At 35.8% G+C, this 27,198-nt stretch overlaps 1 pseudogene; it reads right to left on the minus strand.

The window, feature by feature from the left end:
* Positions 1-14,264: 14,264 nt before the first annotated feature.
* Positions 14,265-25,119, minus strand: LOC149569257 (uncharacterized; annotated as a pseudogene).
* Positions 25,120-27,198: the final 2,079 nt, after the last annotated feature.

Genomic DNA, 27,198 nt, shown 5'->3' on the forward strand with positions numbered 1-27,198 from the left:
ATAGTAGGAATGTCACTCCTAAAACATCCTACTAACATGCAAAGCAAAGTATAATATATCATCAACTAACATATGCAAATTATCAATACAAGAACATACCAGTAAATACATCCATCATAAGGTATATCGTCTATCATAATGCTCCAAGAACAGAATGAAGATAAATACCAACCAATAATACTCTAGCCACGGTGTCTCTGACAGATCTCAAATGATAAGAGTGATAAAACACTACCACCCGACCGCGTGGAACCTAAATGGTCCACTCCCACCGTGCTAAGGAGATAATCTCAAGTCTCAAATAGGCTATCAAAAGCATAAATCTCTATGAGTCCAGGAATCCTAAAAGTATACTAACTCAAAGGTTCCAACAAACACAAAACTGACATCTAATTCCCAGAGGCACACAATGACATGTAGGAAACCTACTCTGCAAGCGGGAAAGTGTCATTGCATTTATCTTGTACAAGTTACCCTGGCAGTTAGCTAAACTCCACGGGTCCATACAGATCTCATGCGGCCACTAGTATCCTCTCATACTGATGAGGCATACTATTGAATGCAAGGTCACAACCATGTGTCTCACTACTCCCATCCTAGCCTATACAAGCGCTCAAAGCATGGGCGAGAACCAAATACAATTATCTTTTTAAGTTCATTTAATCCCCATTTAGTGTGTAAATGTTATCACTTATTAACCAAACTTACAATGAGTTACCCTGGCAGCCACTTAGGGCCCCGGCCCCCATTGCAAGCCACTTCCTGACACTACAAGTAGATTACCTACCCTAATGCTCATGGAATCATAAATCACCACAGTCCTATACAAGCGATTGTAAAGAAAATCCAAAAGATAATCCATAAAAAGAATCATCAAATATCCACAATATAAGCATCAAATATCCATAATAAGAATCATCAAATCTCCAAGATAAGAATCATCAAAATCTCCATGAGCATCTGGAAAAATATCCATAGAAAATCATGACCACAACAGTTCTCTATTGGCAACTGAAGGCATCACTGATAATCATAAGTATTCATTGGTTCTCAATAACCAAAATAAATCAGCATATCCATTGGTTCTCAACAAGTAACTAAGAATATCTCAAAATCATACTGATCGAAGACTCCAAAATGGTTGAGTTAAAACATGTCACAATATGACATCATCAAGAAATAAATCCACATTTTAGTCCCATCATGGCGACTAGAAAGTAATCCAAGGATAACTGATCGATGACTCAAAAATGATTAGCTCAAGTGTCTCATATCCATCTCAGCTTCACACATGAAGATTGATGAAAAAAAACAAACATTTCATAGAGCATACGATCACATTACCATGGTTGGGCTTATAAAGATTGTGACCAAAAAGATCAACATGCCATCACATCTCATAACCCCCGAGCCTCTGGTAACAACCTAGGACTGGTCATCACTAGTTAACCCAAAACCCAAAACAAGAAGCATAAAGAATACACGATGCAAACACATGTTTTGATTTACTAAATTTGCATAGTTGAATAATGTGTAGGGGTTTCCAATTTTTTGTTTGCAAGTATAATTTCAAGTGTCTTAAGTTTCATCATTTGACCTACAAGTCAACCCATTTGTTCCCCGATAGCATTATCCTTCCATTATTAAGAATTACATTCTAAGAATAACTTAAAGATAAATATTCACTAAACTGATCATCATTGACCTTAATTAAATTGTTCTCTATTTTAACCATGATCCATATTCTAATTGATTAACTCTTCTTTTAAGGTTACTTCAACTTCCAAAATAAATCAAGGATCATTATTCGTTAAAATGTAAGAAAGTCAATTACTAGTCTTCGAATAAGAAGATTATAACTTTATTAGAATGATCAATTAAATTCATCAATTAACTTAGGTATGCAATTCCATGACCTTTTATCATTCTAATAGTTTTCAATTATACATTACTAAGTCTTTACCATTAAAATATCTAAAGTCGTTATTCTAGCCATAAGAGTACGACTTATCAACCTCGATATAAATACCTAACAACTTTGCTAGAGAAATCGATATTAGCATATCAATTAAAACTTTATTACATAACTTAATTATTAATTAAATCTAACTAACTCTAATTAATTTAATTAATAATTACATATCAAGGCAACATTCCAATTAATATCAATTGACTAATAACTAACTAGAATTCTGTAAGTTAAAAGTCAACTATAATTCAATACTCAAATGATCCTATTAATAATTCAATAATAATATCTTGATACTATTTAAATACAAGCTATATTGAAAATCTTAATAATAATTCCGTGTGACCACATTTGTCATCTCACAAAGAATACCTACATTCTCTAGACAATTCGCATTATCATATTTCAAATAAAACTCTATCGCGCAACTTAATTATTAATATCATAGTTATAATATCAACTCAATGGATATCAATTGATTACAAATCGATTATACTTCAAATCCAAAAACTATTATCTTTACAAAACTTTAATCATTAAATAATCTCCACTAGATTAAATCTAATTGAATTTATTGATAACTATTTAAACCATTATTTATTAATAGTTTGTTAGTCCTTACAAACATTAATAAATAATAAATCCTTCAAACTATAAATTCTCAATCTATAGAATCCTTCCATAAACTCATTAGTTAATATTTGGCTAACTGTTAACTCCATTAAGGTATTCAAACGTATTAACCAATAATATAATAATTCAGTCTTAATCCAATATCATTCAGAGTTTCTAAACATAATATAAATTATCATCTTACAATTATTTAATCAATATTAAAATCAACCATTAGACTCCATTTTCTAATTGTTCTAATATTATTTTGTCTATATAAACGTTGTTTGAAAAAGATCCCTATCACAAACTAATAAGACTCATTGTAGATTTTAACATGAATAATCTCCAAATTCTTAACATTATCATCTTCATTAAACAACTCTAAAATTGTTTAATATATATTAAATAGTATTCAATATACATTATAAAAATTTCACTATATAAACTATATTAAAATCTCTTTTTTTTTAATTTTCTCTCATTTAAAAATCCATTTACTTAGATTGACTAATAATTAATTACACTTCTACTATTTACTAATCTTAATTAAATTTGATTTAATTAGATTAGATAATAAACCATATAAAACTAATGCATATTAATAAGATTCTAATAAAGGAAGATTGCAATAATATCTTTAATTCATTCTATGCTTTGATATATTATTTTTTTGTGAAGTTTAAGATTAAAGAACTCTTGGTTATGGAAAATGGAGAAATATCTGTCATTGAATAAAACAGTCTCAGTATGACTGTCATATCTCCCCAATCAACCGTTGGATCAAGCTAAAATTTAAATATGTTGGAGAGGGCCAAGTTGCGCCAATTCTGACCAAAGCGATCGAATAAATTCGATCCCGATAAAAAGTTATGAATGACTGACTTTGGGTCTATCCAAGGGGCAGCGACAAGACAATTTGTGATGAATTAAAAATTTTCTCTTAAAGGTAATTGTTCTCTAAATTTATCCAATAATTTCACTAATGGATTTGGCCATAAATCTTGAAACTATTTTCAAATCTATTTCAATTTGATTCTAATTCGAACCCAAACCCGTTTAGATCTAATTTCTTCCTTAATTGGATCTAGAGTTTTTCTATTGTTTTCTTCTCAACCAAATAGCATATCTAGATTCCAATTTCAATTATAGATTCAATCACAAGAGTATTCAGACACATCTAACAGACATGATGAAGACAGGAAGAGAAATAGTGCAAAGAGAATATGTGAATATCACAAGTGCACCTGGACATTGATGCTAATTTGTCTTACCTCAGAAGTCCATAGAAAATCCTTTCCTTCTCCATCATTCACAATCCTTCCAAGATCCAAGCCAACCGAGAATCTCCAAGTGACTAAAGATGCTAGAAGAGGCATAGAAAATATACGAGCATATGAACTTCTCCAATGCATGGAAGCTTTGAAGCTTCCAATTTAGCTTAAAGCTTGTAGCTTGTAGCTTCTATTCAGCTTCTACTTCAGCTTGTCCAAACACACTAGGAGAGTCTCTATTTAAAGGCCTCTAAGATGCATCTAGAGTGTCTCTAGAAACAACTAGAAGATAAACATGGCAACCAAGCATGAGCCTTCTCCAACCTTCTAGATAAGTCTTAAGGTTGTAGACACCATGTGCTCAAATAAAATGCTAACTTCTAAGTGTAGACAACTTATGCATTCTTAGAGTGCAAACTCTAGTGTTGTCTACATGACAACTCTCGAGAATTTGCCAACTCCTATGTGAGCAAATATTAAAATATTACACAATAATTAATATAATATTTAATTTACTCTTTCTAATTTTATTTATTTATTTATTAAATCTCATGCACTAACTTTTATATTCCACTTTTCAATCTTAATATATTTATATTTTAATCACATGAGATTTAGAATCTTTTATTAATTTAAAATATATTTTTCACTTTTAAATTTCATTTTCCAAAACTTAATTGCTAAAATATTTATTAGCTTTAATAATAATGAACTCCAAATATATTATTATTAAAATAAATATTGTCAAATTCCAAATTTAAACTTTTAACTTTTATCTTCAAATTTAATTATTTTATTTAATTAATTTTTCAATTAATTAAATAAAATAAATATTAAAATACCATATTAATTTTTTATTTAATTAAACCATTAATTAAATCTTTTAATTAGGCTTAATTAATAGAAAATACATCAAAGACTCACAAGGGTAAAATATGAAAATCCATCATAGCCAAAATACATACAAAATCAAACCAAAGGTTAATATCACGAATTACTTTATCCAATGTATTCGAAGGGTACTCAACTCAGATACTTGTCCTAATTTTCTAATTAGAACAAATAGCTTAAAGGGTTGGGATTTGGACTTGAGAATTTATCTCCTCTCTCTTATCATTGAGATAATATGATAGGGTACGCTCATCCTGGCAATTTAGGGAAGTTGATACCCGGTACCTGCAACCTGCATAAAAAAACTATGCATGTACAAGCACAATATATACTAAACTAAACAGGCGATGGCAGGAAGTGGTGCATCGTGTAGATCCTGACTAGCAGGTGACTACGACTCCCTTCCTTAGCCACATCAGACATGCCATACAAAAGTAAACACACAAAGCAAACACGCACACCATACACATGCAAGTATGGGGTATGTATCCATAATAAAACACATGATAATAAATCATCTTACTAATCATCATTAATAACTGAAAGCAATGTAATAATCATCATCAATAATTGCGAACACTAAAAATAACCATCATACATACATGAAATGTAGAGTTTAAGTAATCTCATCACATAATAAACTGAATCCATAGCACAATATCTGATAATCCCAAAACAATGCTGCTAACCATCAACATAAAACTAGTTCCAAAAAGAGTTCAGCAACGATAACAAAATGCGAACTAGGGGCAGGCACTACATATTGTTTAATAAGGACCAAAAATTTGGGGTTGCCACTAGAGTCATGTCTCTAATATTCATCTCACTATCATCAATTACAACACAACTATCATTAATTTATCGGATTCTTAGTATTGATGTCAAGGCAACGACCTTAACAAATATTGTGAAGGGCGATTTCCATTTTTTTTGTGGTTATTTGATTTGGCTCTATTATCTATTATTTTTAGGGCAGGTTTATAAGGGTGTGTTATTAAAGATTCATCCATGTTGCATGTGTTTATTATAAAACATCACGTGTTGTATGTGTTATTATAAATGTCACATGCTATGGTTAAGCGATGAAGTCCTTTCCATTTGATTTGATCTAGTTTTTAAGTTTGTACTTTTTAGAGCATCAATACAATACTGAGTATGCCCACTTTGTCATTTTCCTATTAGTTTTTAGATGTAGAGGAAGTTTTCTATTCTATGTTTTATATCTGTATATTGTTAGAAAAAAAAATAGAAATCTTGAAAGCTCAAAACTTTTTGGAAATGAAGTTTAGAAAGACATAAAAAGTGATTAAATGTGTTTCAAATTAAGCAAATATGAATGAATCGATGACATAAAATAGATCAAATATGAATTGAACCTCTCAAAAGTCTTTATTTTATATTGATTGTGGATATATACTTTTAATATAAGCTCTATTTTCTTTTCAATTTGTTTACATATTATTATGTTATTGTTGTGACTCTATAATTAAAATATGAATCTATGTTTTAAATTTGTATAGATTGCAAGGTACTTAAAATAGGAAATTGTAGATGATTTATTTATGTAGATTTTTTTTTTTTGTATATTATTTAGTTGGTTGAGTATTATTTTATTAAATTCTATCATAGATTGAAATATGATATACATCATAATATTTGTGGACCATTTTTATTGGATCTTTTAGATAGATTAAGATTATTTTCAATACTTCATAGATTTTTTGTAACCAATTTTTTGATGAAAATTTGTCACCTCCTTAATTGACTATTTTTAACCATGCAATTTGTTTTGGTGAAATGATATGGAAACACTTGTTTCTCTTTCCCTTTTTCTAATTTAAAAATGCCCAAAAATTGTACACTTAGAAGAGCAAGTTATCTTAATTACTTTTACTTTTCACAATATTCAAAATATTATAATAATAAAAATATGATAAGAAAGAAAACTTTAATTTTTTTAAGTGTTCAAAATAGAAATATTTGCTATAAATTAGAAAATGAGATGAAATAAATAAAGAATGTAAATAATTCAAATAATGATTTTATTTTGATGTTTGATTTATAATACAAACATATATTTTATAAAATAGAAAAAATAATCTTTATAATCATAAAATATGATAAGAAAAGAAATTTTAGTTTTTTGAGTGTTCATAATACAAACATTTGCTATAAAATTAGAAAATGAAAATTAAGTTTTCAATAAGATGAATTCATTAAAGGAATTAAATAATAAATAAATAAATTGATCTTTGATTTATAATAAAATCATATATTTTCATCATATGAAAATTTATATTTTAGTTATTAATCAAATAATCAAATAATAGAAATAAAATGTGAGTTTATGGTTATAATTCAATTCAAAGTGTGGTTAATGTTAAGGTTAGATTATGTTTAAATTCAAGTTATATATAGAAATATATGAAGAATAATATATTTACATTTTACAAATATGATTTCTTAATCTTAAAAAATTTAAAAATGTTCCAAGAATTTATGTTCTATAACATTAGTAATCCCCTTTTTGTACTTACAGACATGGTTTTGAGACTACTTAATTAATTATTGATTTTTCATCTGTAGTGTGAATGGATGAATGAACAATCTTTCAACTTGGGGAGCTCAATTTCTCTGTGAAGAATTGGAGAATTTTGAATTTGTATGGAAATTTTGGAGAATTTTGAATTTGTATGGAAATTTTGTGGTTCACAATTTTCCAACAAGTTTTTTGGACACATGAAAGCAAACAACTGCTAGTTATTTGAAATGTTAAAATAACAATTTATTAACACTTACAAGTACTTTAAGACAATATATGTAAAAAAATTAAAAAAATTGAAATAAAAAAGAATACATAAAATCCAGAAAGGATAGGTAAAGAGCGCACAACACATGATTTTTGTACTAAACGCATGCTGACAACTAGTTGACAACTATAACACCACTATGAACACGAAAACATTTTATAAAACAGTTGGCTGATGAATATCTACATGTTTAAATTTTTTGATTATTTAATTGGTGTGTCTATTTTTCCGTTTCCATCGACCACCAAAAAAGCATGCTATATTTTGATTAGTTTTCAGCAAATCCGTTATGCATATGTATCCTTCAACTCTGATACATATTTCGATTACTTGAGAGCTTCAGCACTTTTTAATGATATTCACACCTTCAATACTCTTGATACTTTAGACTTGTTTTTCGGAAGCCATCATATCTCTCTGAAAAGGCTTCATGCGTGCATAATACAGAATGCATTTTCGATCTTATTTATTAATTCAGTAAACATTAAAAAGTTATAAACACAGACAGGGGTGTTAATTATTGTTAGTTGGACAGCTGTTATTTCTGACCCGAAAATAGCAGCACTATTTATGGGTAGCTTGGACAGTTGTTCGTCCTTATCTATGAATAGCGGTTGTATTTATGGGTGGTTTGGACAGTTGTTTGTCCACTTGCCAAAAATTAGTAAATGGTTATTATTTACTAATTTTAGAGATTCCCTTTTGGACACCTTGCAACCAATTCTATTATTGGCTGTTGAGTTGTCTTAATCTCAGCCGTTGGTTTGATTTAATCTCGGTCGTTGGTTTACCAACGAGAGTAGTATAAAAAGGGGTCTAGGGGGCATTTGGAAAAAAAGAGAGGAAGCTTTGCAGGGTTAGCAAGGAAGCTTTTGGAGAAGCAGTTTGCAGTGTTAGCAAACAGTCTTGCAGTGTTAGCAAGGAAGCTTTGGAGAAGCAATTTGCAGTGTTAGCAAATAGTCTTGCAGTGTTCAAGGGCAAGGCGGTGATGCTTTGGTGAAGCTGTTTGCAGTGTTAGCAAGGGCACAGGAAGAAGCGTTTTTGGTGAAGCTATTTGCAGTGTTAGCAAACAGTCTTGCAGTGTTAGCAAGGGCACAGGAAGAAGCGTTTTGGAGAAGACGTTTGCAGTATTAGCAAACAGTCTTGCAGTGTTAGCAAGGGCGCAGTGTTAGCGCAGGGATAGCAGTGAGAAATATCAGCTGGAGAAATTAGGAGGTTGTCGGAGTTCTGCCAGTGAGAGGCAAGGAATTTTGTATCTCTTGATTTGCTGAAGTTTAATATAATTTCTCATCTGTAGAACTGGTTTTCCCTTAGGGATTTTTCCAGGGACAATTTGTCTGAAAATATTGTGTTGATTCTGTTGCGCATTTCTTTCCGTATTTTAAGTGAAGTTGCAGTTGTGTTATTTTTCGATATTAGCTGGGAATTTATTTTCAGCAGTTTAATAATCATTTGTGATAGGAGATTAATAATCAGTAACTGTAATAGTTTGATTTTTCACATGGTATCAGAGCATTGTTAAGGGTAGAAGAGTTTTGCCCTAGGAAAGAAATTTTGATCTCTTTAGATTTATTATTGCTTTAAACCCTTGAGATGGCTTCAGCTGGTTTGAGAGATCAGGATAGATTGGATGGTGCCTCAAATTTTGGTGTCTGGAAGGCCAGAATTTCTTTATTGTTGGAAGAGAATGGTATCAAGGATTATGCTACCAGTGGTGTACCTGTACCAACGGATGCAACACAGCTTGTAGCATATAGGAAGGACAATGCCAAAGCGAGGAGGATTATCCTTGATGGTGTCAAGGATCATATTGTTCCACATATCTCGGAGCTAGATAAAGCAAAGAAGATGTGGGATGCCATTCTAAATCTGTACCAGAATGCTACCACTAACAGGAAGTTGATTCTCAGAGAGAAGCTAAAGAATACCCGGATGAATCAGGGAGAAGACATCACAAGTTACCTCACCAGGCTCAGACTTGTCAAGGATGAGTTAGCAGCTGTTGGAGATAGCCCTAGTGATGATGAGCTAGTGAGAATAGCCCTAAATGGGTTTACTAAATAATGGAGTGTCTTTGTTCAAGTTGTCAGTGGACGAGATACTTTACCGAGTTGGGATCGACTATGGACTGATTTCACTCAGGAGGAGTTTAGACTAAGTCTTGTCAATGGGGCCAACAAGAGTCAGAAAAATGAGGTGGAACAAGAGAACGTTGCCCTAGCGGGTAAAGGGAAAGAAAAGAAGGGATCTAGCAAAGGATCAAATTCACAAAGTGAAAAGAAGAAGAAGGACCTTTCTAAGGTCAAGTGCTTTAGATGTCACGAGTTTGGCCACTATGTCATTGATTGCCCAGAGAAGAAAAAGGGTAAGAAGCAGGTGGCAGCTTCAGCAAGTGCAGAAGAACTCTCCAGCAGAATGGAAGATGAGTTTGCACTCATAGCTTGTATGGTTAGCTCAACCTCACAGTGTGTTTGGTATATAGATAGTGGGGCATCATTTCATATGACAGGAGTTAGAGAGTACTTCTCCAGTTACAAGGAGGAGGACACCAACATCCAGATTTCTATGGGAAACTTGTTCAAACTCAACCCTGTTGGGAAAGGGATTGTTCAGTTTCAGAGGGAGAATGGAAAGATAATTCCTCTTCATGATGTGTTATATGTGTCGGGCTTAGGTATGAATTTGATTTCTGTATCTGTTCTTCAGGATAGGGGGTATAATGTACTCTTTAGAGGGACACATGTGTTGATTAAGCACAAGGATTGGAAATCACCCATAACTATTGGAGTTAGGAGTGGTCGCCTTTATAGATTGCAGTTTGATACTCCTAAGGAACTTATGAGCAACAATAATCCTAGAGATCTTGGAGAGCTATGGCATAGGAGGATGGGCCATATTCATCATGGAGCACTTAGATTGCTTCGTGAGACCGTGACAGGTGTTCCAGAGGTGAGCACAGAGCATGACGATACATCTAAGGAGAAAGATGTAGATCCCACTTTATATAGACAGGTGATTGGTTCGCTTATGTATTTGGTCAACACTAGACCAGATATAGCATTTGCAGTAAAATCTCTTAGTCAATTCATGGTTGAACCAAAGAGAATGCATTGGATAGCGGCTAAGCATGTGCTACGTTACTTGTGTGGTACAGTCGAGTATGGGATCAGATATGTTCGAGGTGAAGGTATCAGGTTGATAGGCTATACTGACGCAGATTGGGTAGGAAGTACAACAGACAAAAGGAGCACTTCAGGGTGTTGTTTCAGCTTGGGATCAGGAGTTGTATCTTGGTTCAGCAAGAAGCAGAAGTCTGTGGCTCTAAGTTCAGCAGAAGCAAAATACATAGCAGCTAGCATGGCGACATGTGAAGCTATATGGCTTCGGAAGTTGTTAGTAGCCTTGTTTGGTCAGAAGGTTGAGACTACTGTGATACATTGTGACAATCAGAGTTGCATCAAGTTGTCTGAAAATCCAGTGTTTCATGATAGGTCTAAACATATAGATATCAAATATCACTTCATCAGAGATTGTGCACAAAGGGATACTCAGGAGTTTGTGGGAGCTCCTAGGAAGAGTACTAGACAGCGAAGACAACCAGCCAAGTTCAATGACTATGTTAGTCAGTTGGTAGATAGTGAGCCTTCTAGCTATCAGGAAGCTGCAGAACATTAGGTATGGCGAGATGCTATGGTTGAGGAATATTCTTCAATAATGCAGAATGATGTGTGGGAGGTAGTACCTAGACCAACAAATAGGGCTATAGTTGGATCACGCTGGATTTATAAGATAAAGCACGGTGCAGATGGTAGCATCGAGAAATACAAGGCTAGGTTTGTGGCAAAGGGGTTCTCTCAGAAGGAGGGAATAGACTATGAGGAGACATTTGCTCCAGTTGCCAGGTATACTTCTATACGAGCTGTAATCTCACTTGCAGCACAGATGGGATGGCAGATCCATCAAATGGATGTCAAGACAGCATTCCTCAATGGTGAGTTGAAGGAGGAGGTATACATAGAACAACCAGAAGGCTTTGTAGCACACAGCAAAGAGACCCACGTGTGCAGATTGAAGAAAGTTGTTCGACTACAATAGATACCTATAGATGAGTAGGTAGCAGACATTCTGACGAAGGCTTTGGGAAAGGCAAAATTTATCTTCTTCAGAGATAAGATGGGTGTCATGCAGAACAGCTTCCTCGCTAAGAGGGAGTGTTAATTATTGTTAGTTGGACAGTTGTTATTTCTAACCCGAAAATAGCAGCACTATTTATGGGTAGCTTGGACAGCTGTTCGTCCTTATCTATGAATAGCGGTTGTATTTATGGGTGGTTTGGACAGTTGTTTGTCCACTTGCCAAAAATTAGTAAATGGTTATTATTTACTAATTTTAGAGATTCCCTTTTGGACACCTTGCAACCAATTCTATTATTGGCTGTTGAGTTGTCTTAATCTCAGCCGTTGGTTTGATTTAATCTCGGTCGTTGGTTTACCAACGAGAGTAGTATAAAAAGGGGTCTAGGGGGCATTTGGAAAAAAAGAGAGGAAGCTTTGCAGGGTTAGCAAGGAAGCTTTTGGAGAAGCAGTTTGCAGTGTTAGCAAACAGTCTTGCAGTGTTAGCAAGGAAGCTTTGGAGAAGCAGTTTGCAGTGTTAGCAAACAGTCTTGCAGTGTTCAAGGGCAAGGCGGTGATGCTTTGGTGAAGCTGTTTGCAGTGTTAGCAAACAGTCTTGCAGTGTTAGCAAGGGCACAGGAAGAAGCGTTTTTGGTGAAGCTATTTGTAGTGTTAGCAAACAGTCTTGCAGTGTTAGCAAGGGCACAGGAAGAAGCGTTTTGGAGAAGGAGTTTGCAGTGTTAGCAAACAGTCTTGCAGTGTTAGCAAGGGCGCAGTGTTAGCGCAGGGATAGCAGTGAGAAATATCAGCTGGAGAAATTAGGAGGTTGTCAGAGTTCTGCCAGTGAGAGGCAAGGAATTTTGTATCTCTTGATTTGCTGAAGTTTAATATAATTTCTCATCTGTAGAACTGGTTTTCCCTTAGGGGTTTTTCCAGGGACAATTTGTCCGAAAATATTGTGTTGATTCTGTTGCGCATTTCTTTCCGTATTTTAAGTGAAGTTGCAGTTGTGTTATTTTTCGATATTAGCTGGGAATTTATTTTCAGCAGTTTAATAATCATTTGTGATAGGAGATTAATAATCAGTGACTGCAATAGTTTGATTTTTCACAAGGGGTGTGTCTTATATACTGCATAGATAGCAATACTGTTTAAGATGGCTTACACGGTTTGCTCTCACATCTTTTATTTCACCTCGCCAATCCATTAATTGCTAAAAGTCGTAATTTTTTGAAAACTTTATAAAACTTGTCCAATGAACTACAAATATGATGGGAAATAATACCATGACTATTGTTTAGTATTTTCTTCTAAAATCTTTCCATAACGTCGAGGACAAGAGAAATTCCCTCAACCATTTTCCCATAGCTTCTACTAAACTCCCAATTTAATTGATTTTGGTAAATTACATGGAAAAAATAATGAAAATTTAATATCTCTTGACTAGAGAGGGATGCCATCTCAAATCTTTGGCACATTAGGCACAATGAAGGCTTAATCATCTCTGTATTACAGATCATACGAAGTGTTAGATTTAATTATTTTCATAAACTGGTCACTCTGTAGAAATGGTAATGAGGTTTAAATTCAAATGATAAATTCCTCCTTTAAACGAGCCATGAAGCTTCTTCCACAGTCTAATTTATTTAAAGATTAATATTTGAACCAAAATGGTAATGTGATAGATGACGCACCAGGTAAAGCTGTCCTTGCTGATTTGCAGTGCCCTACAAAAACGATTCAACACTGGGGGTTAAACTCAATATTGAACACAATATTCTGGGAAGGCCAGTGATACAATCCCTGTTTGCTTCTGAAGCCAATTTTTTTGTCACCGAATTTTCAGTGACTGCTACATAAGTATCCCCTGATACATTCTTTGGACATATAAACTGGGTAGTACAATTTGTCATTGGCACGATCATATCCCGGTGATAAAAAATCCAACTCTAGACCATATGGATGATATAAACTTATCCTCTTTATCAAACATTTTGCAGAATGCTATGGAGAATATGGTTATGTTAAAATCAAAACAATTCTTCACTATTATTATAGAATATCCAAAGGCCAATATTTAGGAAAGGTTGTGCAAGCTCTAGTAGCTACAGAACATGGAGGCAGCTGATGTAATGGAGGACAGTTTGTCAGATTTTCAATGAACGAAATCTAAAATTGAATGAATTTTGCAAGCAGTTCGATGCTCCATTTTTTAATTGTTTCAAATTATTTAGACAACTTAGAAAAAGATGTCCAGTAAATTCTTATACATGCTTTATCCTTTCTGGACATGAATAAATCACCCTCGACATGACATCCAGATCGATCTCTTGCTTTTAAGCTTAGAGATAAATGAATATAGAGAATGAAAAGGATGAACAAATCTTAAACTTCTGCATATTACAGAGAGGAAGATAGTACATATAGAAAATAATCTACTTTCTCATGCTAGTATAATGCATACACATCAATTTGAACAGCTTACGAGCATAAACAGATAGAATTTAACCTGTGGAGGATTTTGCATTAAAGAAGGCAAGCCATTAATGGAAATCAACAAACATTAAGGATCAAACTCAATCAAATTAATGAGCATCTAAAATGTAGAACTCTGACTGTCAGATGCCAATGTTTCTATATGATTGGTATTGCGCATGAGGAGGGCTGATAATGAAGATGTCAAATTGGAAGCAGCTGCACCTCCCATAAAAGTGAAGAGAAAGTTTAGGTTTCTGTTAGGAGTTTTGTTTAGGTTTCTGATAGGAGTTCTGTTTAGTTTTTGCTTTCAGTTTGAATAAGTCCTAGTCTTTAGGTATCTTGTTTAGCATTTCATGTTGCACTTATCACATTGATTAGCTGTCAATGTGCTGTCAACATGCTCTTGTTTTTCTCATTCAGTTTAGATTGTAAAGGCTATTTATAAGCCTAGATTGTTCAATAAGAAGTAGGTCATTCCCAGAATCATTAAGTATTCTTTTGTGTTTCAATTCTTAACATTCTGGTATCAGAGCTCCCACTAGGCCTAACGAAATCAAATCAGCAGTCTTTGAGGTTTCTTTGCAGGAGCAAAGAAGATGACAACTGAAGGGAATTTTGTGCAGCCAGCCATCCCTCACTTCGATGGTCACTATGACCATTGGAGCATGTTGATGGAGAACTTTCTGCGATCCAAGGAATATTTGTTAGTGTAGTTTTTTATTTTTTTCTATTTTGCTAGGTTTTTTCTACACTTTTAATAATCTCGCTTAGGTTAATAAAGCATGTCTTATTAGGTGAATGGTTGTGAGGTGTCACCTTCCTACATGTAAGCATCCATTAGCTATCTTGGGAAGATACTTTGTTATCTTTAGTCCGATAGATGGTTGCTCCTCATTGGTTGGTGTTGCCACCTCCTCTCTCTTCCTTGCCTATATAAGCATGCTACCTGGCTTGTATTTGTATCTCTTGTTTTTGTATCCTCTTAATGCTATTTTGCTTCTAGCATTTGCATTACTCTCTTGGAGACTAACTCTATGATGCTATTTTGATTTTGTATCATTTGCATTCATAGTTTAGATATTTACTCTTTGCACTAGTTTTTTGGGTTATTAATCTTTTTAGATTCTAACATGGTATCAGAGCTTTTCTATGTGCAAGAGTAGATTTTAGTTTCCTTATTTGAGAGATTTGGGGGGGGCAAATAAATTTTATTGTAGTTTTTTGAAAAACGAAGTATGCTCTTCTCTTGCATCTTTGGATGATCCTGAGAATCAAAAAAGTTTTGACAAAAAACACTTTATGAGTTTTGTTCGCAGCCCCGAAAAACCATCTGGGTATCTTTTAGATTTTGCATGCAAGCTGTATATTTTTCAGAATCGAGCATGCAAAGCTACAACCATACCCCTCTACGTTGCCAGTCGCAGATTTGAATGCAATTTTTCTTCAAATCAGGGGATCAAAAAATTTTCGGAGCAGTTTGGGCCTGAACGGACATCACCATTGGATCTGGAAGGCCGTTTACAGTTAGGATTCATATAAAGCTTGTCATTTTTGGACACAGGGCAATTTTGGGGATTTTTGGAAGCCTCCAGGGTCTGCCGTACGGATCGTACGGACGCAGGGACGAAGAAAATTTTTTTTAAAAAATATAAAATCGAACGCCACTGCAGGGCCACTGCCGCGCCACCCGCGCACAGCCCGCAGCGGCCACAGCAGGCAGCGCCACCCGGTCTCCGCCGCGGCCCAGCCGCCACCCGACTGCCACCTCCGCCGGCGGTTCAACCTCCTTCCATCGCCCTGCGACCGCCTACGCTCAGCTCTAGCTCCGCCCCTGATAGCTCAGCGCCCGCTGCTCCGCCGGGCATAGTCAGCAGGTGCCACGTCAATGCCAGTCTGCGCGTGACACGTGGCAGGCGTGCCACGTGGCACTTTGCCACGTGGCCCCTGCCACGTTATCTTTCGTACTTGCTACGTCATCTGCCTGCCACGTGGTGTCCACGTGGCACTGCCACATTGCTGCCACGTGGCTTCTTTTTTTTGCTGCGACGGCTAACGGGCCGTCAAATGCTGAGGTCAGTGGTGTGTCATCATCCTTGCTTGCACTCTCCTTCTATTTAGTTTTGGACCTACTTGTGGTTTTTTGGCCATAACTTTTGCATACGGAGGTATTTTTCCGATCCGAAAGAAGTGCCAAAAAGCTGGTTTTGAGACGGAGATGCTGGTATAGGTGTTTTTGATTTTTGATGCAGTTTGGTTTTTTGTTATGGTAGTCAAAGCTGGATGTTCTATTTTGCACTCCGGGAGGCGTATGTTGAGCTTTCGATCTTCGATTTTGGACTTCTTTATATCGTTGGAAATCTCTTTCTGTGCTCTTTCTAGTGATGCTGGTTGTTGTTCTAGATTCTGTTCTAGACACATCCTATTCAATCTTTTGCATTTTAGCATTCTGGTGGATATTCTGTTTGTTTCAGCTCCGAAGATCAATTTTGTTGCTTCAGTTGCTTCATTTTGGGCTTTACCTTCTGTTGTTTCAGCCTTATGTTTTTTCTAATCATTTTTGATATTCACTGTAATCATCTTTATGCAACACACTGAGATAAAGTGCCACTCTTGCGTTTTGGGATCCTTTTCATCATTGTGATTCATTGTACTCGCACTATTATATAAAGTGCCATGGGGGGGATAGTTGTTTGCCGCTTATAGGCTCTCTTTCTCTAATTCCTCATGCAGTGTCGACGACACATGCCTTTATTTGTGTTTGTACCTCACTCTCGATGAGTTTGGCTCCTATGTTGTAGGAGATTTTTGGCCCATCTTTTCAGCTGCCTGTCACCTCACCTACCTTAAGGGGAGGTTATATTGTTGTTCTATGCTTCCTTGGTTGATGGTTCGTGCCTTCTATTTCCATGGAGGTTCCTTTGGTTGATGGTTCATGCCTTCTATTTCCATGGAGGTTCCTTTGGTTGATGGTTCGTGCCTTCTATTTCCATGGAGGTTCCTTTGGTTGATGGTTCGTGCCTTCTATTTCCATGGGGGTTCTACAGATCAGCATTTTGACAGAGTTTTGCGGTTCTTCATGCTTTAGTGATGCTGCTTCTTCATGATCACTCCTTGTTCCTATTTTAGGGGACAATTTCCCTAGCGGGAGACTTCTTCAGTTCTTCACTAGGTTCTTACCTCTTTTTGGGGGAGGGTTTTTCCCTTGTGGTTTTCTCTCTTTCCCTGCTTTCAGAGGTTGCATCTTCTTGCATTGTACTTGGGTACCTAACATGGCCTCATTGCTGGAACCCATTTCTACATCCACCTAAGCTTCGCTTATGGGGGGGTGTTAGTGTAGTTTTTTATTTTTTTCTATTTTGTTAGGTTTTTCCTACACTTTTAATAATCTCGCTTAGGTTAATAAAGCATGTCTTATTAGGTGAATGGTTGTGAGGTGTCACCTTCCTACATGTGAGCATCCATTAGCTATCTTGAGAAAATACTTTGCTATCTTTAGTCTGATAGATGGTTGCTCCTCATTGGTTGGTGTTGCCACCTCCTCTCTCTTCCTTGCCTATATAAGCATGCTACCTGGCTTGTATTTGTATCTCTTGTTTTTGTATCCTCTTAATGCTATTTTGCTTCTAGCATTTGCATTACTCTCTTGGAGACTAACTCTATGATGTTATTTTGATTTTGTATCATTTGCATTCATAGTTTAGATATTTACTTTTTGCACTAGTTTTCTGGGTTATTAATCTTTTTAGATTCTAACAATATTGGGGATTGATAGAGATGGGCTATGCTGAGCCACAAAATGAAGTGTCATAGACAGAAGCACAACGAAAGGAGCTAGATGAATTGAAGCTAAAAGACTTGACAGTAAAAAATTATCTCTTTCAGGCCATAAATCAGACGATATTGGACACCATTCTCATGAAGGATACTTCCAAACAAATTTGGGAGTCTATGAAGAAGAAGTTTGAAGGGAGTGCTAGGGTTAAGAGATCACATCTACAAGCTCTCCGTAGAGAGTTTGAAATCCTAGAGATGAAGACTGGAGAAGGAGTCTTTGAGTACTTCTCAAGAGTGTTGTCCGTGGCCAACAGGATGCAAACATATGTAGAGCAGATGCAAGACATCATAGTGGTTGAGAAGATTCTCAGATCATTGAGTGAGAAGTTTAACTATGTTGTTTGCTCGATCAAGGAATCCAAAGACGTCATTCAACTCTCCATTGATGAACTACAGAGTTCTCTGATTGTTCATGAGCAAAAATTACAGCGACATACAGGAGAAGAACAAGCACTCAAGATAACCTTTGAAGATAGGTCCGGTGCAAGAGGACGAGGTCGAGGTACATACAAAGGCAGAGGAAGAGGGAGAGGCCACCAGTCCTATGAAAAATACACAATGAAATGCTATAAGTGCCACAAGCTGGGACACTTTCAATCTGAGTGTCCAAGTAAGTTGGGATAATGAAGCCAACTACGCTGAAGTAGGAGAAAAAGAAGAGATGTTGCTTATGTCATATGTGGAGATGAATGATGCTTGAAGGGAAGATGTCTGGTTCTTTGACTCTGGATGCAGAAACCACATGTGTGGTGACAAGAGCTTGTTCTGTGAACTAAATGAGGAATTCAGGCATAAGGTGAAGCTCAAAAATAACACAAGGATGGCTGTGTTAGGGAAAGGCAACGTGAAATTGGAAATTTTTTGTGCCCGAACTAAAGAACAATCTTTTGAGCATTGGTCAACTACAAGAAAGAGGATTGACAATTCTCATTCAAGGTGGAAAGCTCAAGATTTACCATCAAGAGAAAGGGCTCATAATACAGATCGAGATGACAACAAATCAGATGTTTGTGTTGCTAGCAAACTCACTGCGTAAAAAGCCAGCCTGTCTCTACACATCCACATAGGACTTGGCACACTTATGGCACTATCGCTATGGACATTTGAGTTACAAAGGATTGAGGACACTCCATTTCAAGAAGATGGTGCATAGGATACCTCAGTTCAAGACTCCATCAACAGTGTGTGGTAACTGTATGATTGGGAAGCAACACAGGGATTCAATCCCAAAGAAGAGCAATTGGAGGGCCACAAAGAAGCTTCAGCTTGTTCATACAGACATTTGTGGGCCAATCTCTCCCATCTCCAATAGTAAGAAAAGGTACATTATATGCTTTATTGATGACTTTACTAGAAAAGCATGGACTTATTTTTTAGTAGAAAAAATTGAAGCACTAAGCATATTCAAAAGTTTTAACAGTCATGTTGAGAAAGAAATAGGAGGGTATATAAAATGTTTGAGAACGGATTGAGGAGAAGAGTTCACATCATCTAAATTCAATGAGTTTTGCTCAGAGCATGGCATCAAGAGACAATTAACTATAGCATATACTCCATAGCAAAACAGAGTAGTTGAAAGGAAAAATCGAACAGTGATGAACATGGTTCAATGCATGCTATTTGAAATGAGGATTCCTAAGAACTTCTGGCTAGAGGCAGTAAACTGGACAACATATGTTCTAAATCGGATTCCTACATTGGTTGTAAAGAATCAAACACCTGAGGAGGCTTGGAGTGGAAGCAAACCCTCAGTTGAGCATTTTAGGGTTTTCGGATGCATGGCACATGTGCATATTCCTGATGTGAGAAGGACAAAGCTAGATGCAAAGAGCTTCACCTGTGTGTTATTGGGAGTAAGTGAAGAGTCTAAGGCATATAGACTCTATGATCCAATTGCAAAGAAGATTGTAATTAGTAGGGATGTAGTGTTTGAGGAAGACAAGTCTTGGAACTAGGATAGGAGTTATGAAGAACAAATAATGGCTGATCTAGAATGGGATGATGAAGAAGATAATGAGGAAGTGGATGCTGAGAATGATGGTACAGAGAGTGAGGAAGAAGAAGAATTCATTGATGACCCAGTTGGTAGTCGACAAACTGATGGGAATGAAGAAGTATCATCCAGTTCTAATGGAGGAAGAGCTAGAAGGCTCCCAGGGTGGATGAGAGAATATGTAAGTGGGGAAGGTCTTTCGGAGGAAGAAGATAGTGCTAATTTGGCCCTATTTTCTTCAGCAGATCCAGTACATTTTGAGGAGGCAGTGAAGCATGACAACTGGAGGACAACCATGGACATGGAGATAAAGGCTATAAAAAGAAACAACACATGGGAACTCATTGATCTGCCTACAGGTGCAAAGAAGATTGGGGTGAAGTGGGTCTATAAGACCAAACTCAAGGAGAATGGAGAAGTGGACAAGTTCAAGGCTCATTTGGTAGCCAAGGGGTATGTGCAACAACAAGGGATAGACTATACAGAGGTGTTTGCACCAGTTGCCAGAATGGATATAGTAAGAATGATTGTGGCTCTAGCAGCTCAGAAAGGATGGACTCTCTATCAACTTGATGTCAAATCCACCTTCCTGCATGGGGAACACAATGAAGAAGTATACATGGAGTAGCCTAAGGGATATGAGCTGAAGAAAAATCCTCAAAAAGTATACAGGTTAAAGAAAGCCCTCTATGGACTGAAACAAGCTCCACGAGCTTGGTTCAGTCATATTGAAGCACACTTCATAAGTGAAGGATTCAAGAAGTGTTATAGCGAACATACTTTTTTCATTAAAACAAATAAGGGAGGTAAGATTCTCATTGTCAGTTTATATGTAGATGATTTAATATTTACTGGCAATGATGATTTTATGTTTGCTGAATTTAAGAATTCTATGTTCAGGGAGTTTGATATGACTGATTTGGGAAGAATGAGGTTTTTTCTTGGGATAGAATTGTTGCAGAGGTCAGATGGAATTTACATTTTCCATAGAAAATATGCTTTGGAGGTGTTAAAGAGGTTCATGATGGAGAATAGCAATTCGGTCCATAATCCCATTGTTCTAGGTTGTAAACTTTCTAAAGATGAGAATGGGGTTGGTGTTGATGAGACTTTGTTTAAGTAGATGGTGGGTTACCTCATGTACTTAACAGCTACGAGGCTGGACTTGATGTTTGCAGTAAGCCTGATTAGCAGGTACATGGCTAAACCAACTGAGTTGCATTTGTTGGCAGCCAAGAGAATACTAAGGTACCTGAAAGGAACCACTGGACTTGGAGTTTTTTACAAGAAGGGAGGGTGTGAAGGTCTAGTTGGTTATGCAGAAAGCGACTATGCAGGAGATGTAGAAGACAAGAAAAGTACATCAGGCTATGTCTTCATGTTTGGTTCTGGAGCTGTTGCCTGGTCCTCAAGAAAACAACCTATAGTCACACTGTCAACCACTAAAGCAGAATTTGTAGATGTAGCTACTTGTGCTAGTCAAGCTATTTGGATGAAGAGGATACTTGAGAAGATGAGTCTGGAGGAAAGTAAGTGTACTACAATCTTTTGTGACAATAGTTCCACAATTAAACTATTGAAGAACCCTGTGTTACATTGTTGAAGCAAGCACACAGATGTGCGCTTCTATTTTCTTCATGATCTCACACGAGAAGGAGCAATTGAGTTGGTTTATTGTGGAACACAAGATCAGCTGGCAGATGTGATGACAAAGCCCCTCACATTGGATGTGTTTCAAAGGTCTCGAAGTCAGTTGGGAGTTTGCCAAGTTCCTGATTTAAACTAGTTGCAGTTGGGAACTAGTTTAAGGGAGGGAATGGAGAGAAAGTTTAGGTTTCTATTAGGAGTTCTGTTTAGGTTTCTGATAGGAGTTTTGTTTAGTTTTTGCTTTCAGTTTGAATAAGCCCTAGTCTTTAGGGATCTTGTTTAGCATTTCTTGTTGCACTTATCACATTGATTAGCTGTCAATGTGCTGTCAACATGCTCTTTTTTTTCTCATTCAGTTTAGATTGTAAAGGCTATTTATAAGCCTAGATTGTTCAATAAGAAGTAAGTCATTCCCAGAATCATTAAGTATTCTTTTGTGTTTCAATTCTTAACAAAAAGATGTCTTTAGACTCCCTAGGAATTTGGCTACATCTTTCATAGAAAGTTGTTTTTTCTTGGTGATTCACTGCTACAAAGAAACCCAACATGAATGAGTGAAAGAAGACGTCTATTTTTTCCATGTTTTCATTCACATCTCTCAACAGAGCACTATCAACAATATCAGCCACTCTATCTGGAAAAGCTAACCTTACCTAGTTATGTAAGTTCATGTCTCCAACAAACATGTAATCAATTGGCCTCTTCCTTGTAATCATCTCCAGTATCAGGATTCCATAACTATAAACATCTCCCTTCGTAGAAACAAGCCCACACAATCCATACTCTGCAATCAATATGACTCATGAAAATTTTGAAAAGCTAATGAAGGAAATCATAATCCCAATACAAGCAAAACCTCAACAATTACCTAGAGCAATATAGTGCAAATGTCATTGCATTCAGTGAATCTATAGAGTTTGTAGTAGTCAAACGGCATATACCAAAATCAGTCACAAGAGCTGTCATGTCAGCATCTAGGAGCACATTGCTAGGCTTTAGATCAGAGTGTACAATTTGCAGAGGACAATTATGGTGTAAATATTGCATGCCATGGGCAACATCTAAAGCAATGCTCAAACAGTCTCTCAATCCCAATTGACCAAATTCTTGATCATCTCTATCAGGATGTAAATGTTTCTCCAAGCTCCCATTTGATGCGAATTGAAGAACCAAACCTTTGAAGCCAGGGTAAGAAAATGCACTTGTGATTTTTATTAGGTTACGGTGCCGATTCCTCCCTAACACTTTGCATTTTGTAGTGAAGCTCTTATCAGCTTCTTCATTCTGCAAATTAAATGCCTTGATTGCAACTATCTTACCATCCCTCAGAATTCCTTTGTACACTGATCCAAAGTTACCCACTCCTTTGTACACTGATCCAAAGTTACCCACTCCAAGCAAGTTTGACTCATCAAAATTGACCGTTGCAATGACGAGCTCTTCATAAGAAAACTTTTGATAGAGAAGCCTTTGAAAGATGAAGTTTGAGGGATGGAATAGTTTGCTTGATATTTTTTGTCTCCATAGAAATCCTAAAATGAAGTAGAACAATATAAGTGCAATGGTTCCAACAACAGGTAAGATTATTTTTAAAAGTAATGAAAGATTTTGTCAAGTTTTCTTCGGACATGTAGGCAATGAATAATTTGTTGGCCCACAGAGACCAGGGTTTCCGACAAATAATACTGTAACAGTACTATTTGGAAATAACCCCCCTTCTGGAATCTGTCCCGACAAATTATTGGAAGAAACATTCATGTACTTGAGTACTTCTAGTCTTGCAAGGGGCATTGGTACTGGAGCTGATAAAGAATTGCAAGAAAGATCCATTTCTTTAAGAAATTGTAACTTGGAGAGTGAAACTGGAACTAGACCTTCAAAGGCATTGTGTGACAGATTCAGATGCTCTAATTCCGTGCAGTCTCCAAGAGAATTCGGAATGGCCCCAGTTGGTTTCCAGAGATGTCTATGGTTTGAGCCTTTGCAAGTTCACTAATCTCCAGTGGTAAGGACCCTTCCAGAGAATTCCACGAAAGATTGATGTAGAATGCCAGATTTTGAAGGTTTGCAATGACATCAGGAGGTATTCTCCCCACAAATTTATTGTAAGATAAGTCAATCAGCTCCAACTTCTGACATCCTGCTAGACTAACTGGGATCTCCCCTGACAACTTAGTGTGCTGAAGTAAAATACGTCTTAGCTGTGGAGGGTTACAAACAGAATCTGGGACCTTCCCAGATAGCTGGTTGTGACTAAGACTTAGGAATCCGAGATGTTGCATTTGACCTATCTCACTTGGAATGCTTCCTTCTAATTTGTTGCCATCCAACCTCAATCTCTCCAACTTCTGAAAACTTTTGATTCCAAATGGAATATTGCCGGTAAAAACATTATTGCCTAAACTTAAATTTAACAGTTTGCTAGATTGACAATCTGTTGTGGTATGTTTCCACTTATCATGTTGTTTGACAAATCCAAGTAATTGAGATTGGAAGACAGTTGGCCTATGGATGGGGGCAAATTACCAGTAAAATGATTACTATGCACTAATATTGCTTGCAAGTGGGAGCAATTTGAGAGAAGTTAGAAAAGCCAACTAGTTACTAGTGCCACTGATAAGTTCATTTCCGTGTAGGCCAAGTTGGGCAAGGAGGTTTAACTTCCCAGCTCCATGGGAACCATTCCGCTGAGCATGTTGTTATGCAAATAAAGAATATCTAGACAGGAACAATTTCCCAGGGAGTTTGGTATGTTTCCGCTAAGCAGATTTCCCCATAAACTGAGCCATTGCAAATTTGAGAGCTTGGTGCCAATTTCCCATGGAATATGTCCACTAAGCTGGTTTTCGTATAGAGATAATTCAGTCAATTTCGAGAGATTTGTTAAAGGGCTGGGAATGGTACCTGATAAGTTATTTCCTAAAAGGTAAAGAAGCTGTAGGCTAGTGAGCACGCCCAATTCAGGAGGAATGGGACCTGAGAGATCGTTTTCTCCCAAATCCAATTCAATTAAAGCGGAGAGATTTTTGAACGAAAGGGGAATGACACCTGTGAGAGTGTTTACTCCCAAGTAGACGAACTTCAATCCTGTGAGGAGACTCAGCTAAGGTGGAATTTTTCCATGCAGTTTGTTATAGAAGAGTGCCAGAAAATACAGAATGCGGCAAGCGGAGATAGCGGGCGGAATGGTACCAGTGAGGGTATTGTTTGACAGATCTAGGGATTGAAGGGAGGAGAGATTCCCCAGCAGAGGGGAGATGGTGTCATCTAAATTCATATTTGATAAGTTGAGGGCGACGACTGAGTGAAAAGATGGATAACAGGTAATGGCGGACCAATTACAGAGGGGTTGCAGGGGAATCCAATCAGGAAATGAAGAGATGTTCGTGGAAATGGCCGCTTTGAACTGCAAGAGCAATTGTTGCTGTTGGAAGATATTCAGAGCGGATACTGAAAAGATGCAGAACGTGATGAAAGAGTAAAACAGAAGAGGAGCCATGGCATAACAAGCCAGGGCAGTGGAATCAGTAGAGCCGAATGGAATGGAACGAGGATGCAGGAAAAAATTAGGGCTTGCAACCTATGCTTAGATTAATAAGATAAAATTAATTTAACAATAGGATTATAGGGTTTTTTTATATTAAATATAAGGGGTTAAAAATAACATCAATCAATTCAGTTACATGGGAGAGCCAAGAAAAGGAGGCCCGGCCTCACAAAAAGAGATCACATTTCAAAACTCATGTAAAGAAAATAGATCAAAAAATTAGTGTAAGATATCATTATGGGTGTCAACCCGAGTCTACCCCATAGAACCTTCATCCACACAATAAAAAATGATGATTATTAGAGAGCATTTTTATATTCATATGTCTCTCTACTTTGGGTTTGATTATCACAATACTTTAATAATAATGTTTAAAAGAAGTATTTTAATATTTAAAGAATTTATTTGTATTGATTAGGAGAAATAATAGTACTTTTTTTTTCAAATGGATCAATCAGCAATCAAGAAAACTAAAAAATATCAATTATTAGTACATGTATAATCAACTTAATGATCTTTTTATGAATTGTAATTAGAAAAGAAGATATAAATAATAATATATTAGAAAAATTTACATTAAAAAATTAATAAATATATATTATCAAATTTTTATTTTACTTCTTTTAAAAATTCCCACATACATACAGATAAAGACATTTTTTTATTGATATAGTGATCAATATAAAATTTGACATAGCATATATATCTCACCTAGATAACTTCCTTTAAATGACATTATCCCTAATCTCTAATCATCATTTTAGAGAAGAAGAAGACTAAGTTGAATTAAATAATTTTTAATTTTCACATGGGCAAGCACAATTGAGGGTGGGAAATAACATCGTTTCAGACATTAGGGCACATGGTATTTTCTACTTTTGTTTTAAAATATTATTTTTTACATTGCAATTATCTAAAATGACCAATTATATTTCAAATAAAGACTCTATTTTTATGTTAATAAATACATTTGAAATTTTAACTTTGGAAAAAATTTACAATCTAAAAAGAATCTTTAATTTGATTAACTATAAGTATTTTTTTTTCTACTTTTGTTTTAAAATATCATTTTTTCATTGCAATTATCTAAAATGACCAATTAGATTTCAAATAAAGACTCTTTTTTAATGTTAATAAATACATATGAAATTTTAACTTTGGAAAAAATTTACAACCTAAAAAGAATCTTTAATTTGATTAACTATAAGAAAAAAAAAATTATTCTTTTTAATGGAACTAACGGTTTCATAAGTTGGAACTAATAATAATAACTAGCAATCTTACCTTAGTGTGCAATGGGTGCACCATAGGAATATGGAAGTTCAAATAAGTATTTGTTCCTCTCTCTCTCTCTCTCTCTCTCTCTCACACACACACACACACACACACACACACACACACACACACATATTTTGTAGAAAAGAATACAATAAGATGACATATGAGGAGGAAACGCTCTCTCTCTCTCTCTCTCTCACACACACACACACACACACACATAGATACTTTCAATCTATCTTTCTATCTCCATATCTCTTTATCTTCATCTCTCTCTACCTCATCATCCCCACTATTTTGGAGAAACCAAACTATTTTTATAAATATTTTAAAAATGCATTTATCAACATTATACTAAAGTATCATTAGTGATGTTTTTTTTCTTTTTAAACATTCAAAATAAGTATACATACAAATGACGATTCATTGAAATTGACAAAGTACAAAGAAATGGATGTATAAATTTTAGCAGAGGTTGCATGGTAGTATATATCACATCTATGATCCCAATATGATGGAAATTCAATAGTTTTAGAAATATAATTGTCCATTTGAGAGTAATCATAAACTAAATGCAAGTAATCCTAGAAAGTTCAGGATGTAATAATTTCTATTTTTCTTTTCCAACCATAGGGCTTTTTGTGCCTCTATGAATGAATTGGAATTTTCCAACATCAATATTTTTGTTGTTGTTGAAATTGTTGGTAGAGTACTCCTAAGTAGATTGTACCAAAAGTGAATGTTGAGCCCTTC

This window comes from Cupressus sempervirens, chromosome 3 (genome assembly GCF_028749045.1).
Source record: "Cupressus sempervirens isolate cs-2001-9-10 chromosome 3, ASM2874904v1, whole genome shotgun sequence".
Classification (NCBI taxonomy): domain Eukaryota; kingdom Viridiplantae; phylum Streptophyta; class Pinopsida; order Cupressales; family Cupressaceae; genus Cupressus; species Cupressus sempervirens.